Source organism: Mirounga angustirostris, unplaced genomic scaffold (assembly GCF_029215605.1).
Source record: "Mirounga angustirostris isolate CCGP_5_RB_7025 unplaced genomic scaffold, mMirAng1.0.hap1 SCAF_15, whole genome shotgun sequence".
Lineage (NCBI taxonomy): Eukaryota > Metazoa > Chordata > Mammalia > Carnivora > Phocidae > Mirounga > Mirounga angustirostris.
In genome coordinates, this window is record NW_026991723.1 from 83988559 (window position 1) to 84006215 (window position 17657).

At 41.1% G+C, this 17657-nt stretch overlaps 1 protein-coding gene and 1 pseudogene across 3 annotated transcripts in view; one reads left to right on the top strand and one right to left on the bottom strand.

Moving 5' to 3' along the window:
• PPP6C (protein phosphatase 6 catalytic subunit) overlaps positions 1 to 17657 on the bottom strand; it is a 39130-nt gene that overhangs the window by 16708 nt on the left and 4765 nt on the right. The window lies entirely within an intron of this gene.
• Positions 5731 to 6075, top strand: LOC123849999 (mitochondrial import inner membrane translocase subunit TIM14-like; annotated as a pseudogene).

The following is a 17657-nucleotide window of genomic DNA, read 5'->3' on the forward strand; positions in this document are numbered from 1 at the left end:
ATAACAAGAAACTACTGACACACCTGGATGAATCTCAAGAGGTTTATGCTGTGTGAGAAAAAAAACCTATCCCAAAGGTTACATACTGTATGATTCCATTTATATAACATTCTTGAAATAACAAATTTATAGAAATGGAGACCAGGGGTGCCTGGGTGGCTCAGTCGGTCTGCCTTCGGCTCAGGTCATGATCCCAGGGTCCTGGGATTGAGCTCTGCATCGGGTTCCCTGCCCCGTGGGAAGCCTGCTTCTCCCTCTCCCACTCCCCCTGCTTGTGTTCTCCCTCTCACTGTGTCCTCTCTCTGTCAAATAAATAAAATCTTAAAAAAGAAAGGAAGGAAAGAAGGAAGGAAGGAAGGAAGAAAAAAGAAAAAGAAAGAAAGAAAGAAAGAAAGAAAGAAAGAAAGAAAGAAAGAAAGAAAGAAAGAAAGAAAAAGAAATGGAGACCACCTTAGTGGTTGCCAGGGGTCCAGAAATTAGGGGTGACAGGAAGGAAGTGGGTATGGTTATAAAAGGACAAAATGAGGAATTCTTATGGTAATGGAAGTATCTTGAATATGGTATTGGATACATAAAACTACAGATGTAATAAAATTGCAGAGAAATAAATACACACACACAAATGAGTACAAGTAAAACTGGAGAAATCTGAACAAGATCATGGGTTGTATCAATGTCAATATCCTGGTTCTGGTATTTTTACTATAGTTCTACATGACCTTACTAGGTAAAACTGAATGAAGGGTACATGGGATCGCTCAGTATTACTTCTTACAACTACAAATAAATCCAGTTATCTCAAAATTAAAAGATTAAAATTAATTAATTACAAATGTAAACCTAAAATTGAGGCGTCAACCCCACTTTAAAAAAAAAACTCTAAGTGTTTGCATTTAAAAAATATTTATCCTCTGAAAACACTCATATCAAAAGATTTCGTAGAAGGAAAATGATTCTCACAACAGTGCAGTGGAGAAGGAAGTGTATAGTCCTGCTGCACATGGAGAACTGGGGGAGAACCTACCTTCCATCTGAGACTGATTTATAGTACAGTCAGAGGCCCTACCAGATTTTATAATAGGTCAGCCAAGAAAGGAGAAATTAAACTACACAAGCATTAAAAAAATATTTAAAAATAAAAATTAGTTGATTAATTAAAAAGGGGCACCTTGCTGGCTTCTCAGGGTCATGAGTTCAAGCCCCAAGTTGGATGTAGAGCTTACTTAAAAACAACAACAACAACTATACAAGCATAATGAAATGATTAAGAAATCTAAGAGCTTCCTAGGGGGTGCAGTTGGTTAAGCCTCCAACTCCTGGTTTCGCCTCAGGTCATGACCTCAAGGTTGTGGGATTTGCCCCGCATCAGGCTCCATGCTCAGCATGGAGTCGCTTGTCCCTCTCCCTCTGCTCCTCCCCAACTCGTGTGCACATGCTCTCTCACTCTTCTCTCTCTCTTTCTCTCTCAAATAAAGTCTTAAGAAAAAATTAAGAAATCTAAATGCTAGGGATGCCTGGCTGGCTCAGTTGGTAGAGCATGCGACTCTAGAACTTGGGGTTGTAGGTATGAACCTCACATTGGGTGTAGAGATTACTTTAAAAAAAAATAAATAAATAAAAATCTAAAAGCTACAATTTAGGGTGCCTGGGTGGCTCAGGTCATGATCTCAGGGTCCTGGGATCGAGCCTCGCGTCGGGCTCCCTGCTCAGCAGGAAGCCTGCTTCTCCCTCTCCCACTCCCCCTGCTTGTGTTCCCTCTCTCACTGTGTCTCTGTCAAATAAATAAATAAAATCTAAAAAAAAATTAAAATTAAAAAATAAAAATTTTAAAAAAAGAACTAGGGACAGAGACCAATACACACACACACACACACACACACACTTCTATTACCTCACTGCATTAAAAACTACCTGTGTCAAATCTTTCACTTGACCCAGATGATAAGACTGAGACCCACAAGCACTCAGGTCACTAAGCTACTTAATCTTAGCAACAGATCTGGAATCCAGGTTACCTACCTCTTTTCACTGTACTATCTTGAATATTTACTGAGAGCCTAATATGGTATCAGTAATTCCAGAAACAAAGTAAATAAAAAGTAAAGACCAAACAGACTAAAATCCCTGCTCTCAAGAGGCTTACACTCTAATGAGGAGAGGTATAGAAAATAAAGAAGTAAGTAAAATATATATTCATACTACTTTTTCAGATAGTGGTAGGATGAATGGAGAAAAATTAAGCACTGTAACAGGAGTAAATAGTGGCAGGGGCGGGAGGCAGTACTGATATCTTAAATAGGGTGAGCACAGAAGCCTTACTGATGAAGTGACTTTTGAGCAAAAATCAGAAAAAGGTAAGGTAAGAGAGAACAGTAAGTGCAAAATACTTAGAACAAAGCATGCTTGATGTCTCAGAAACATCAAAGCTGGAGTTAGTGGACGGAATAAAAAAAACAGGAGAGCACCACAGAATATTTTTAGGTCCTTGGGGGTGAATGTAAGGACCTAGCTTTTAACAGGAAGCCATTGGAGGCCCTAAGCAGAGAAGTGATTATGATTTTATGTCTGCTATGTTTTATGGGCTATGAGGAACTCAGGAATAGGAAAAAGGTAAAGGCAGAAGCAGGACACCACTTAAGGGGTTTCTACAATAATCTAGGTAAAAGTTAATACTGGCTTGGACCAGCATCATTAAAGTAGGAAATGGTCACAAGTGAACAAATTCCAGATGTTTTCTGAACACAGCATCCACTAGATTTGAGAACAGTTGGAAAGAGAGTATTGAAAGAAAGGAATCAAGGATGACTCAATGTTTTTGGCTTAAGGGGTGCCTGGGTGGCGGTTAAGCATCCAATTCTTGGTTTTGGCTCAGGTCACGATCTCATGGGTCATGAGATCAAGCCCTACACTGGGCTTTGCTTCGCGCTCAGTAGGAAGTCTGCTTGAAGATTCTCTCCCTCTGTCCCTCCCCCCACTCGTGTGCTCTCTCTCTCTCTAAAAAATAAATAAATCTTTTTAATTTATTTTTAAAGATTTTATTTATTTATTTGACACAGACAGAGAGAGAGAGCACGCACAAGCAAGCAGAGTGGCAGGCAGAGGGAGAGGGAGAAGCAGGCTCCCTGCTGAGCAAAGAGCCCCACATGGGGCTAGATCCCAGGACTCTGGGATCATGACCTGAGCCAAAGGTAGACGCTTAACTGACTGAGCCACCCAGGCACCCCAATAAATAAATCTTCAAAAAATTTTTTTGGCTTGGGGTGCCTGGGTGGCTCAGTTGTTGAGCGTTTGCCTTCGGCTCAGGTCATGATCCCAGGGTCTTGGGATCGAGCCCCGCATCGGGCTCCCTGCTTGGCGGGAAGCCTGCTTCTCCCTCTCCCACTCCCCCTGCTTGTGTTCCCTCTCTCGCTGTGTCTCTCTCTGTCAAATAAATAAACAAAATCTTTAAAAAAAATTTTTTTTTGGCTTAAGTAACTGCAAGGGTGTTAATAGTCATTACTGAGATAGTTAAGACTCCAAGGAAAGACTTTCTGTTTTTACCTTTTAAATAGAATTTATTTTTTAGAGCAGTTTTAGGTTCACAGTAAAATTGAGAAGATACAGAGAATTCCCATATATCTGCTGCTCACAAACACATACATACAGCCTCTTCCACTATCAACATTCCATATCAGAGTGGTACATTTGTTACTGATGAACCTACACTGATGCGTCATTATTATGCAGAGTCCATAGTTTACATTAGGGTTCACTCTTGGCATTGTACATTCTATGGGTTTGGACAAATGTATAATGACATGTATATAGAATTGTAGTATCATACTACAATTAAATCCTCTGTGCTTCAGCTATTCATCCTTCCCTCCCCCAAACCCTGGACACCACTGATCTTTTTACTGTCATCATAGTTTTGCCTTTTCCAGAGTGTCATACAGTTTAAATCATACATAAGTAGACTTTTCAGATTCCCTTCTTTCACTTAATGACATGCATTTAAGTTCCCTTCATGTTTTTTAATGGCTCGATAGCTCATTTCTTCTTAGTACTAAATAATATTCCTTTGTCTTGATGTACCAATTTATTTACCCATTCACCTACTGAAGGACATGTTGGTTGGTTCCAAATTTTAGCAGTTATGAATAATGCTACCATAAACATTCATGTATAGGTTTTTGGGTGAACACAAGTTTTCAATTAATTTGGGTAAATAGCAAGAAGCGTGACTGCTAGACTGTACAGTAAGAGTTTGGCAAGAAACTGCCAAACAATCTTTCAAAGTGGTTGTACTATTTTGCATTCCCAGCAAGCATGAATGTGAGTTCCTGTTGCTCTCCAACTTTCCCAACATTTGGTAATATCAGTGTTCTGGATCCTGGCTGTTCTAATAGGCTTGTAGTGGTATAACATTGTTGTTGTTGTTGTTTTTAAAGATTTTATTTATTTATTTGATAGCAAGAGACACGGCAAGAGAGGGACCACAAGCAGGGGGAGCGGGAGAGGGAGAAGTAGGCTTCCCGCCAAGCAGGGAGCCCAATGCAAGGCTTGATCCCAAGACCCTGGGATCATGACCTGAGCTGAAGGCAGACACATGAAGACTGAGCCACCCAGGCGCCCTGGTATAACATTGCTTTAATTTGCATTTATTTTCCTAATGATGTGTGATGAGGAGTACCTTTTCATATGCTTGTCATTTGTAGATCTTCTTTAGTGAAGTGTCTGCTCAGGTCTTTGGCCCATTTTTCAATGGAGCAGTTTGTTTTCTTATTGCTGAATTTTATGAGTTCTTTGCATATTAGGGATAAAAGTCCTTTATCAGATGTGTATTTTTTTTTTTAAGATTTTATTTATTTGTGAGAGAGAGCATGAGAGGGAAGAGGGTCAGAGGGAGAAGCAGACTCCCCTCTGAGCAGGGAGCCCGATGTGGGACTCGATCCCGGGACTCCAGGATTATGACCTGAGCCAAAGGCAGTCGCTTAACCAACTGAGCCACCCAGGCGCCCTATCAGATGTGTATCTGCAAACATTTTCTCCCAGTGTGTGGCTTGTGTTCTTGTTCTGCGAGTGTCTTTTACAAAGCAAAAGTTTTTAATTTTAATGAAGTCCAGCTTATCAATTATTTCTTGCATGAGCAGATTGTTCTGATTTGTTTCAGTTTAGTTTGGGGGATAGGGAACAAGGAATTTGATTTTTTTAATTTTTAAAAAAATTTTTTGCTATGTTAATCACCATACATTACATCATTAGTTTTTGATGTAGTGTTCCAAGATTCATTGTTTGCACATAACACCCAGTGCTCCATGCAGAACATGCCCTTTTTAATACCCATCACCAGACTAACCCATCCTCCCAACCCCCTCCCCTCTAGAACCCTCAGTTTGTTCTTCAGAGTCCATCGTCTCTCATGGTTCGTCTCCCCCTCCGGTTTCCCCCCCTTCATTCTTCCCCTCCTGCTATCTTCTTTTTTTCTTTTCTTAACAAGGAATTTGATTTTTTTTTAACAACCTCATTGAGATATAATTCACATACCAAAAAATACCCCTTTAAAGCACAAAATTCAATTGTTTTTTTAGTATACTCAGTGTTCGGAAATCATCATCATAATTAGTTTTAGAACATTTTCAGTGCTTGCTCGTGGTGGCTGTGTCACTGTCTGGTACAGGCATGGGAATGAGGCCTTTGAGCTGGGGTGAACCTTGCTCTCGGTGAAGGCCAGGGAGCTGAGCGAGAGCCATGGACAGTATAACGGTAGCAGTTGGACTGACCACTGCTGCTGCAGGATTTGAAGGATGTTATGTTTTGCAAGCCATGAAACATATGGAGCCTCAAGTGAAACAAGTTTTTCAATGTCTACTAAAATCTGCCTTCAGTGGTGGCTTATAGAAGTGGGTTGGAACCTAAAATGACAAAATGAGAAGCAGCATTAATACTAGGCATACTACTGCCAATAAAGGAAAAATAAGAGCTGCTCATCGATGAATTATGTTTTTAAATCACCCAGACAAGGGAGAATCTCCTTATATAGCAGCCAAAATCAATGAAGCTGAAGATTTACTAGAAGGCCAAGCTAAAAAGTGAAGTAAATGTGTGATGAATTTTAAGTTATTGTTAGTTTATGTATATGAGTGACAGCTTTTTATAATAAAATGCCTCAAAGCTACAAATTAAAAAAAAGAATGCTTTCATCATCCCTCAAAAAGCTATGTACCCATTGGTAGCCTCCTCCCACAACCCCACCCCACAGCCCTAGGCAATCACTTATCTACTTTCTGTCTCTATGGCTTTGTCCACTCTGGACATCTGGATATGTGGCCTTTATGTGACTGGCTTCTTTCACTTAATATAATGCTTTTCATTATATGTAATGAAAATGCTTTTCCATATTGTAACATGTGTTATTACTTTGTTCCTTTTTTAAATAAATAATATTCCACTGTATGTATTTATCACATTTTACTTATCCATTCACCAGCTGCTACACATTTGGATGGTTTCCATTATTTGGCTGTCAGAATCTGATTTTGACACGTTAAATCTCAGACGCCTAATCTGATTTTGACACATTAAATCTCAGACGCCTATCAGACTTCCAAGTGCCCCAGATGTGCTGTAAACAAGTGATCAAATGAGTCTTGAATTCAAGGAAAAGGATCTGAGCCAGAGAGACCAATTTAGAGACTGTCAGGATATACATACACACATACATACATACATGAGACTAGAAGACATAACTAAAGTGGTAGCTACAAAGAGAGGAAAAGATAAGATCAAGAAATGATCCTTAAGAGGGGCGCCTGGGTGGCTCAGTTGGTTAAGCAACTGCCTTCGCCTCAGGTCATGATCCCGAAGTCCCGGGATCGAGTCCCACATCGGGCTCCCTGCTCAGCAGGGAGTCTGCTTCTCCCTCTGACCCTCCTCCCTCTCATGCTCTCTGTCTCTCATTCTCTCTCTCGCAAATAAATCTTAAAAAAAAAGAAAGAAAGAAAAGAAATGATCCTTAAGATACACCAATATTTAGAAGTTAGGGAAAATAGGAGGAAAAAGCAAAAGAGACAGCTTGGTGAGACAGAAAGGCAACCATGAGCATGTGGTATCCTGGAAGTCCAGTGAAGAAAATAGTTCAAAAGAGGAGTGATCGGGGGCACCTAGGTGGTTCAGTCGGTTAAGCATCTGCCTTCGGCTCAGGTCATGATCCCGGAGTCCTGGGATAGAGCCCCATGTCAGGCTCCCTGCTTGGTGGGGAGTCTGCTTCTCCCTCTGCCCCTCACCCCGCTCTTGTGCTCTCTCTCTCAAATAAGTAAATAAAATCTTTAAAAAGAGAGAGAGTGATCAAGGGGCGGGGGCAAAAAAGGAAAAGAGGAGTAATCAACTGTGTTCAATACTGCTGGAAGGTCAAATTTTGGAGAAGTAGAGTAGGGCTGAGAGGGAATACTCCTTTAAGTCTAATCAACAAGTACCATTCCCAGAATATTTTATACTCTAAGAAAAGGGGCATACCAATTAATACCATGGTATAGTTCAGAAGTTAAGAGCACAGCCTTTGAAGTCCAAAAAGATCAGAGGTCAAAATTCAGCTCTACCTCTTACCTATTACTTAGCTTACTGTTTGTTACCTTAGCTGTGTACCCCTGAGCAAGTTACTTGATCTTTCTCTGTGTCTCAGTTTCCTCATCCACAAAATAGAGATACCTACCTGGAGATTCTGAGGATTAAATAAGATAGTGCATGCAAAGTGCTCTGCAGAGTTGTTGTTGTTGTTTTTTTAAGATTTTATTTATTTGAGAGAGAGAATGAGATAGAGAGCATGAGAGGGGGGAGGGTCAGAGGGAGAAGCAGACTCCCCGCTGAGCAGGGAGCCCGACGCGGGACTCGATCCCGGGACTCCAGGATCATGACCTGAGCCGAAGGCAGTCGCTTAACCAACTGAGCCACCCAGGCGCCCTCTGCAGAGTTTTATACATATACACAGGGTTATATACTCAGTCTGCCACATATATATGTACTCTGAATTATAAAACATGACCTAAAAGGATATACACCAAGCCCACAATAGCAGTTGCTGGAGATGTCAAACAAAAGGAATTCTACTTTCATCTTAATTTCTTTTACGTTCTAAGGAAGCATGAAAAACATTTTTTCTTCATGGAAGGAAACAGATACGTTGGTAGATTATTTTTCCTATTTTCCAGTAGTTACTGCATTTCTTAAAAAAAAAAAAAAGACGACTAAAATGTCAAAACTAGAAAAGAGCCTTAACTGAAAAAAAAAAGGCAAGATGCAAAATAATGTACATGCTACCTCTTATATTAAAGAAAAAACATATATATACACACACATATATATACACACACTTGCTTATACTTAACTTGTACATGCCTAAACTGTTGTTTCTGGAAAGATCCATAAGAAACACAACACTGGCTACCAATATGAGGAAGGGAACTGGGTGCTGGGGGCAGAGGTGGAAGGAAGACTTAACATTTATATTTATAGTCTTTTATACCTTCTAAGTTTGGAAAAATATGAATGTATTACCTATACAAAAAAACTTATTAGAAACATATTACCAGAAAGAATAGTCTTTCCAGCAGATGATACTGGGGCAACTGGATTTCCACATGCAAAAGAATGAAACTGGACTCCTACCTCACAGCATTTACAAAAATTAATTCATAAAGGATGAATGACCTAAATATAAGAGCTTAAACTATGAAACTCTTAGAAGAAACCATAGGGGTAAATCTTCTTGACCTTGGATTTGATAATAAAGTCTTAGATACATCAAAAGAATGAGCGATAGGGGTGCCTGCATGGCTCAGTTAGTTGAGTGTCCGACTCTCGATTTCGGCTGAGTCATGATCTCAGGATTGTGACATCAAGCCCCACGTCAGGCTCCATGCTCAGCACGGAGTCAGCTTGAGATTCCCTCTTCTTCTGCTCCTCCCCCCCCAACACTCGCACATGCGCTGTCTCCTTCTCTAAAACAAGTACGTCTTAAAAAAAAAAAATGAGCGATAAAAGAAAAAAATAGATAAACTGGACTTCATCAAAATTAAAAAACCTGTGTGCATCTAAGGACATTATCAAGAAAGTGAAAAGACAACCAACCCACAGAATGGGAGAAAATATTGGAAATCATATATTTGAGAGGGGTTTACTATCCAGAATATAGGAAGAACTAAAACTCAACAAAAAGATAAAAAACTCAATTAAAAAATGCGCAAAGGGGGTGCCTGGGTGGCTCAGTTGGTTAAGCGTCCAACTCTTGGTTTTGGCTCAGGTCATGATCTCAGGGTGGTGAGATCAAACCCTGCACCCAGCTCCCTGCTCAGCAGGGAGTCTGCTTAGGATTCTCTCTCTCCCTTTCCCTCTGCCCCTCCCCTCATGCGTGCGCACTCACACTCTCTCTCTCAAATAAGTAAGTCTAAAAAAAACGGGCAAAAGATTTGAATAGGCGTATTTCCCAAGAAAATATACAAATGGCCAATAAGCACACTAAAAATTACTCAGTATTGGGCACCTGGGCAGCTCAGTTGCTTAAGCGACTGCCTTTGACTCAGGTCATGATCCTGGAGTCCCAGGATCAAGTCCTTGAGTCCGGCATAGGGCTCCCTGCTCAGCAGGGAGTCTGCTTCTCCCTCTGACCCTCCCCCCCTCATGTGCTCTCTCTCTCTCATTCTCTCTCTCAAATAAATAAATATCTTTAAAAAAAATTTTTTTAAATGAAAAATACTCAGTATCATTAGTCATTAGGGAAATAAATGCAAATCAAAACCACAATGGGGTAACACTTCAAACATACTGGGATGACTACAAGTTTTTAAAAATGAAAAATAACAAGTGCTAGCAAGAATGTGGAGAAACTGGAACCCTCACACATTGCTGATAGGAATGTAAAATGGGACAGCCACTTTGGAAAACAGTCTGGCAATTCTTCAAAATGATAAAAAGAGGGGCGCCTGGGTGGCTCAGTAGTTAAGCGTCTGCCTTCGGCTCAGGTCATGATCCCGGGGTCCTAAAGCCCCGCATCGGGCTCCCTGCTCCAAGGGAAGCCTGCTTCTCCCTTCCCACTCCCCCTGCTTGTGTTCCCTCTCTCGCTGTGTCTCTCTCTGTCAAATAAATAAATAAAATCTAAAAAAAAAGAAATGATAAAAAGAATTATGACATGCCCAGGACTACCCCACCTAGGTATAAAGCCAAAGAATTGAAAGCAGGGACTCGAACAGATACCTTTACACCAGTGTTACTACAGCATTATTCACAATAGCCAAAAAGTGAAAACAACCAAAGTGTCCATCCACAGGTGAATGGATTAACAAAATGTGGTACATCCATACAATGAATATCACTGAACCATAGAACAAAATGAAGTAATGGTACATAGTAGATGAGCCTTGAGAACCTTATACCAGTCACAAAAGGCCACATACTATATGATTTGATTTATTATTTTTTAAAGATTTATTTATTTATTTGACAGAGAGAGAGAGAGCAAGAAAGGGAACACAAGCAGGGGGAGTGGGAGAGGGAGAAGCAGGCTTCCTGCCGAGCAGAGAGCCCGACGCAGGGCTCAATCCCAGGACCCTGGGATCATGACCTGAGCCGAAGGCAGACGCCCAACAACTGAGCCACCCAGGCGCCCCTATATGATTCAATTCAAACGAAATGTTCAGTATGGGCAAATCCAAAGAAAGTAGATTAATGGTTGCCTATACCTGGGGTTTAGGATAAGGGTGAAATGGGGAGTTACTGCTAACAGATATGGAATTTCTCTTTGGGGTAATGAAAATGTACAAACACTGATTATGGTGATAATTATAGAACTCTGAATATACTAAAACCCACTGATTGTACACTTTAAAAGTTAATTTATTTTTTTTAATTTTAAAAAGATTTTTATTCATTTATTTTAGAGAGAGAGAGCAGGGGGGAGAGGCAGAGGGAGTGGTAGAGACAATCTCAAGCAGACTCTGTGCTGAGTGCACAGAGGCCGATGCAGGGCTCAATCTCATGACCCCAAGATCATGACCTGAGACAAAATCAAGAGTCGGACAGGACACTTAAGCAACTAAGCCATTCACGCACCCCTTTAAAAGTTCATTTTAGGGGTGCCTCGCCGGCTCAGTAGGTAGAGCATGTGACTCTTGATCTCAGGGTCCTGAGCTCAAGCCCCTCCGGCACAGAGCTTACTTAAAAAAATTTTTTTAATTAAAAAATTTTAAAAAAGGGGCACCTGGGTGGCTCAGTCGTTACGCATCTGCCTTTGGCTCAGGTCATGATCCCAGGGTCCTGGGATTGAGCCCCACATCGGGCTCCCTGCTCCGTGGGAAGCCTGCTTCTCCCTCTCCCACTCCCCCTGCTTGTGTTCCCTCTCTGTCTCTGTCAAATAAATAAAATCTTTAAAAAAAAATTAAAAATTAATTAAATAGGGGCGGCTGGCTGGTTCAGTCGGTAGAGCATGTGACTTTTGGTCTCAGGGTTCTAAGTTCAAGCCCCATAATAGGTACAGAGATTAGTTAAAAATAAAATCGTAGGGGCGCCTGGGTGGCTCAGTCATTTAAGCGTCTGCCTATGTCTCAGGTCGTGATCCCAGGGTCCTAGGATCGAGCTCCCCATCAGACTCTCTGCTCAGCAGGGAGTCTGCTTCTCCCTCTCCCTCTGTGCTCTCACTCTAAGTAAATAAATAAAACCTTTAAAAATAATAAATAAAATGGGGCGCCTGGGTGGCTCAGTCGTTAAGCGTCTGCCTTCGGCTCAGGTCATGATCCCGGGGTCCTGGGATTGAGCCCCGCATCGGGCTTCCTGCTCAGCAGGAAGCCTGCTTCTCCCTCTCCTACTCCCCCTGCTTGTGTTCCCTCTCTCGCTATCTCTCTCTCTGTCAAATAAATAAATAAAATCTTAAAAAAAAAAAATTAAAAATAATAAATAAAATAAAATCTTAAAGAAGCACCTGGCTGGCTCAGTCAGGACAGCATGCCACTCTTATCTCACGGTTTTGAGTTCAAGCCCCACAGTGGGCATGGAGCCTACTTAAAATTTAAAAACAAATAAATAATCTTAAAAATAAGTAAAGTTAATTTTATGATATTTAAGTTATTTCTCAATAAAGCTATTATTTTATTTAAATATATATATTACCTGTTAAAAAATAATAATTACCACCTTGATGAGAATCACTCAAAACTACTCCTCATGGACATGGCTATCCTTCCAATTTCAAACATTTCTGAAATTTTGTTTCTGATGTTATACAATTTTTTTTTAAGATTTTATTTATTTATTTATTTGACAGAGAGATATCGAGAGGAGGAACACAAGCAGGGGGAGTGGCAGAAGGAGAAGCAGGCTTCCCGCTGAGCAGGGAGTCCAATGCGGGGCTCAGTCCCAGGACCCTAGGATCATGATCTGAGCCGAAGACAGACGCTTAACGACTGAGCCACCCAGGTGCCCCGATGTTATACAATTTTTAAAATAAAACAATACAGTGATGTTTTTAAAAATATTTTATTTATTTATTTATTTGGGGGAGAGAGAGCACACACGTGCACGAGAGCACATGTGGGTGGGGGGGACAGAAGGAGAGGGAGAGACGATCTTAAGCAGACTCCCTGCTGAGTGCAGAGCCCAACATGGGGCTCGATCGCACAACCTGGAGATCACGAACTGAGCCGAAACCAAGAATCGGACACTTAACCAACTGAGCCGACGAGAAGCCCCTAAAACAATACAGTCATGTTTTCAAGTACCTATCTTGGGACCTTATCTACCTTTTTTAGGTATAATGCCTTGCCTAATTAATATTTGTAATTTTTTTTAGGTACACTCACCAAACCTTCTCAAAGAGAATTCTACCAACGTATTTGTAGAAATGCTTTGCTGTAATCTGTACAAGAGTGGGCAGAGTTTTCTGTGTGTTGCCCATGAGACCTGCATGTTATCAGGCACCTGTCCCATCCACACTTCCTTTTGGATTTTATATCTTTTAAGAACAGGCCAAACTTCTATCAGAGAAGGTCAGAACCCATACCAGGAGTACAATTTGAATATATATTTCCCCCAACACATCCTTGGACACAAACCACCAAAGAAGTTACCTCCCATTCTTCTCTCCACAATGCATCTCTGAAAGAGAAAAGTTCTCTGCCTCCTACAATGTTGATTTCTCTACTTGCCCACCCTCACAAAGCTGTTGGTTACTTGTAAACTTGGGGGCTCCACTGCTTACACCCCTAAAACATCAATTACTAAAATGTTACCTAAGGAAACCTACTATAGGGGCGCCTGGGTGGCTCAGTAGGTTAGCCATCTGCCTTTGGGTTGGGTCATGATCCCAGGGTCCTGGGATCAAGCCCCACATTGGGCTCCCTGCTCCGAGGGGAACCTACTTTTCCCTCTCCCTGCCCCTCCCCCTGCTTGTGCATGCTATCTTTCTGTCTCCCTCTGTCAAATGAATAAATAAAATCTTTAAAAAAAAAGAGAGAGAAGAAAGAAGCCTACTATAAACTCCACTCTGAAATAAGCCAAACTGTCCTTTAGCGAGGCCTGTCATCACCCTGCATTATACTGCCCTCCTTTCCCAATTACTTTTTCCCAAATTACACTTTAATGTCACGCCATCTACCTGTGGTAAGGGGCATTACAGGAACAGAGCTTGTCATCCTGTAGACTATAAACAAGATGCATAGGATGCTGTTATTAAACAGTTACCTTCAAGGAGGACCCAGGGGAGGACCGTCTCTGCTCCCTTTATCAAGGACAGATGTGATTTCCTGAGTAGCTTGTGTTTGTCATCTTTTAGACTTGGGGAATTTTTTAGCTGATCAGTTTCTATCTTTCAGTAGACTCCTTGAAAGCTTAGGGCTTAATCTCAAAGAAGTAATCTGGTCATCACAGCTTTTATTTTATATACAATTCTTACTTTTAGGGGCGCCTGGGTGGCTCAGTCGTTAAGCGTCTGCCTTCGGCTCGTCATGATCCCAGGGTCCTGCAATCGAGCCCTGCATCGGGCTCCCTGCTCAGCAAGAAGACTGCTTCTCCCTCTCCCACTCCCCCTGCTTGTGTTCCCTCTCTTGCTGTGTCTCTCTCCGTCACTGGAACTTAGGGTTCCATTCTATTCTCTGCTCCTGTCTCTCTGTAAATAAATAAAATCTTTAAAAAACAAAACAAGTCTTACTTTTACTGCTGGCTCCATCTTGGTTTCCTAACTTTACATTCTGTCTCATTTTTCTTACTTATTCTATATGTAATTTATCTTGCTATATTGAATACACCTTTGTAAACCATTCTATATCCTTTTTGGAACAAATTAACATTTTGAAACTAATCACAGCACAGATTCCTGAGGGACTCCATGATTCCCATATATGAATGTGCTAGAATTTGTACCCACGTATGTCTGGCTCTCCTAGCCCATAATGCCCTTTGAACTGCAAGTCACCCCTGGTAACTGGCCCACACCCCCCAGTGCTGACCTGAAAGTAACAGTACAACATAAGCTCAAGAATGTTACTGTGAAACCTTGCCAATCTCAAAAACTGGAGAGTGTCTAGGGAACACATGTAAACTACTTAGGCAGCATCTTCAACCCGAGACTAGGCACACTACCTTGAGTAAAATAACAGTTGTCTCCTGTCACTGCCACTTCTGCAGTCCCAACTGAGGATTTAGAGAGTTGAGTTTCTAAGCCAAAGCCATTGCCTCTCATCTCTCCAGTTCAGCAGTAGCTTACACGTCCAAACCAAGCACACACAAAAATAAGTCCATTAAATCTCAATATAAATTCTATATAAGTCAGCCAATTACACACACAGTGGCCTCAGAGAGCCCAGCCTTGCCATGGGGGAAGACACATGGTCCTTTCTTCCAAAGCCCTTCACAGCTTTGTTCTACTGCTCAGTTTGTACAAAGCGTGGTTTCTCTTACTACTCCAAAACAGTCTCTGAGGCAAGATTCTCAATCTTATCCAACTTTGGGGCAAACGATACCCATCTCTCCCCACGGTGCCCAATTAGTTCCTAATCTTGAACAAATAGGGGTTCATAGCCCCCTTCCTAGAAGACCCTATTTCCCTTCTCTACCTTTTTTCAAGATACTTAGGGTTCCATTCTATTCTCTGCTCCTGTCTCTCTGTCCCCTCTTGTCCCTCAAATACACTGGGTTTTAAATTTCTGTGATTCTCTGTTTTGACCCTGCTATCTAAAACATATCATTTCCTTTATTTACTTCAACATACTAGTACTTATACAATCTCTTGGCTTAAGAAATAAAAATCTATCTAAAATTATTTTTTACATAGCCTTTGTATAGAATTTCTACTATAATACAAATCACTGGGAATGAGGAGCTGGAATCCAAAATGATACTAATATTCACACCCTTACAATCCAGAAGGAAATATCCATATCTTCAGTCTAAACCAGAGTTTCTCAGCCATGGCACTACTGATAATTCTTTCTTTTGGGGGGCTGCTCTCCTATGTGTTATAGGATGTTTAGCACCGTATCTGGCCTCTATACCCACTATATACCCATAGCAACTCCCTAGCTGTGACGATCTAAAATGTCTCCAGACACTGCCAAATATCTTCTCAGGGGCAAAATCACCCCCAGCTGAGAATCAATGGTATAGACCTTTCTTCTGAGTTTACTACTATTAGAGCTATTTATGTCTGGAGCACATTTGACAATCAGTAAATATTTGTTACCAGCCTGTGAATCCAACACATATCTGGACATCTCTACCTCAATATCTTGACTTGGCAGCATCTCAGACTCAGTACAGCCCAAACCAAACTCCCTTGTATTCTTTAATCTAGTTACAGTATTTACTAAGTAATCTATGCCAGAACCTGAGATTACACTGAATTCTTCTCTCTTCCTCATAACCTAGACCTAACCTGTCAACAGGTCCTAGTATACCTTCTTCAACTCCTTTTATTTATTTATTTTTTTAGTAATCTGTACACCCAGCACGGGCCTTGAACTCATGACCCAGAGATCCAGTTGCATGCTTTTCTAACTGAGCCAACCAGGGGTCCCCATCTCCTTTTAAACACCACAATCACTTGTCACTGCCTTACTTTAAATTCTCATGTCACCTGGCCTACTGCTTCTATGACATTTTTGCCCATTCCAAACCATGGTCCACAAATGTTGCCAGAACCTACTGTCACAGTCCTTAAAAATTTCTCAAGAGCACTCCTCTATGGCAGTGTTTCCAAAACTCTACTCAGATACCATCTTTATGATTTTTGTCATATTCCTACCACATACAACAGTATATCCCTGTAATAGTTTTCTTTGAATCTACTTTTCTTTTTAGTTAGCTACATTTTATTTTTTTTAAAGATTTTATTTATTTATCTATTTGAGAGAGAGAGAGAGAGCACGTGAACAAGTGGAGGAAGAGGCAGAAGGAGAGGGAGAAGCAGACTCCCTGCCAAGCAGGGAGCCCAACATGGTGCCTGATCCCAGGACCCTGAGATCATGACCGGAGCTGAAGGCAGATGCTTAACCCACTGAGCCACCCAAGCACCCCAGTTAGCTACATTTTAAACAACATCCCAAAGTCACAGTATGATTTGTTTTTCCCTGAAATATAAAAGCATTTCAAAGTGTCTATCCATGTACCGCCTAAAAGATAAAAATCCAAGTTTATCAGCCTAGTCTTCCATGATTAGCCTCTGCCTGCCTTCCCAGCACCACCTCCAGCCATACCAAACTACTTGAACCAGCCATGTTCTTTCAGATTAAGTTATACGATTGCATATGGTATTTATTCTGCTAGCACATTTCTTTCCTTCCTGTTTTGTCTACCTGAACACACGCTGCTCATCCTCTCATTGTTCCTCCTTGGTGAAACCATCTCTAGTTCCAGTTAGATGCTTTTAATATGTTCCCCAATATCCTGAACAGCCCTCTGTTATAGCAACTAACACACCATGCAACAATCATTTGTTTACCTCTCTATCTCCTTTACTATATTGAGAGCCCCTCATAAAGAAGTACCAGATTCTATCTCTAGCACCCATAGGGAACAGTACTTGACAAAAGGAGACATCTGAAGAAATGTTTGTTGCAAAACAGTATACAATTAGATTCAACAAACCTTAACTGTTTGTCTATCACATACAAGACAGTGTTCTAAGACTATGGAGAACACAAAAATAAACAAATATGATCCTGGCCCTCAAGATGTTTGTAGTCTAATGGTAGAGACAGACATATTTGCTATCATAACAACACAGAGTGGTAAAAGGAGCAATAAGGTGCTATGGGGCAAAGGTCAGTACAGAAAAAAAAAAAGGGAATTTTTTTTTTTTTAAGTAGGCTCCACGCCCAGCATGGAGCCCAACCAGGGGCTTGAACTCACCACCCTGAGATCAAGACCTGAGCTGAGATCAAGAGTTGGACACTTAACCAACTGAGCCACCCAGGTGCCCCAAAAGTGGGAATTTTCAATAGCAAATAAATGCAGGTATATACTCCACTGAGTCACTGTGGCAAAACCCAAATAAACCTCAAGTCCTGCTCTGATATTTGTTCTGCCTTACACAAGGATTGTGTAAATGACAGAATGGACATGAAGGTACTCTGAAAACTGTAAGCAGCTATTGTACATTCTAATCATTGCTAATAATTCTGGCCGTGGAATCCAGGAGC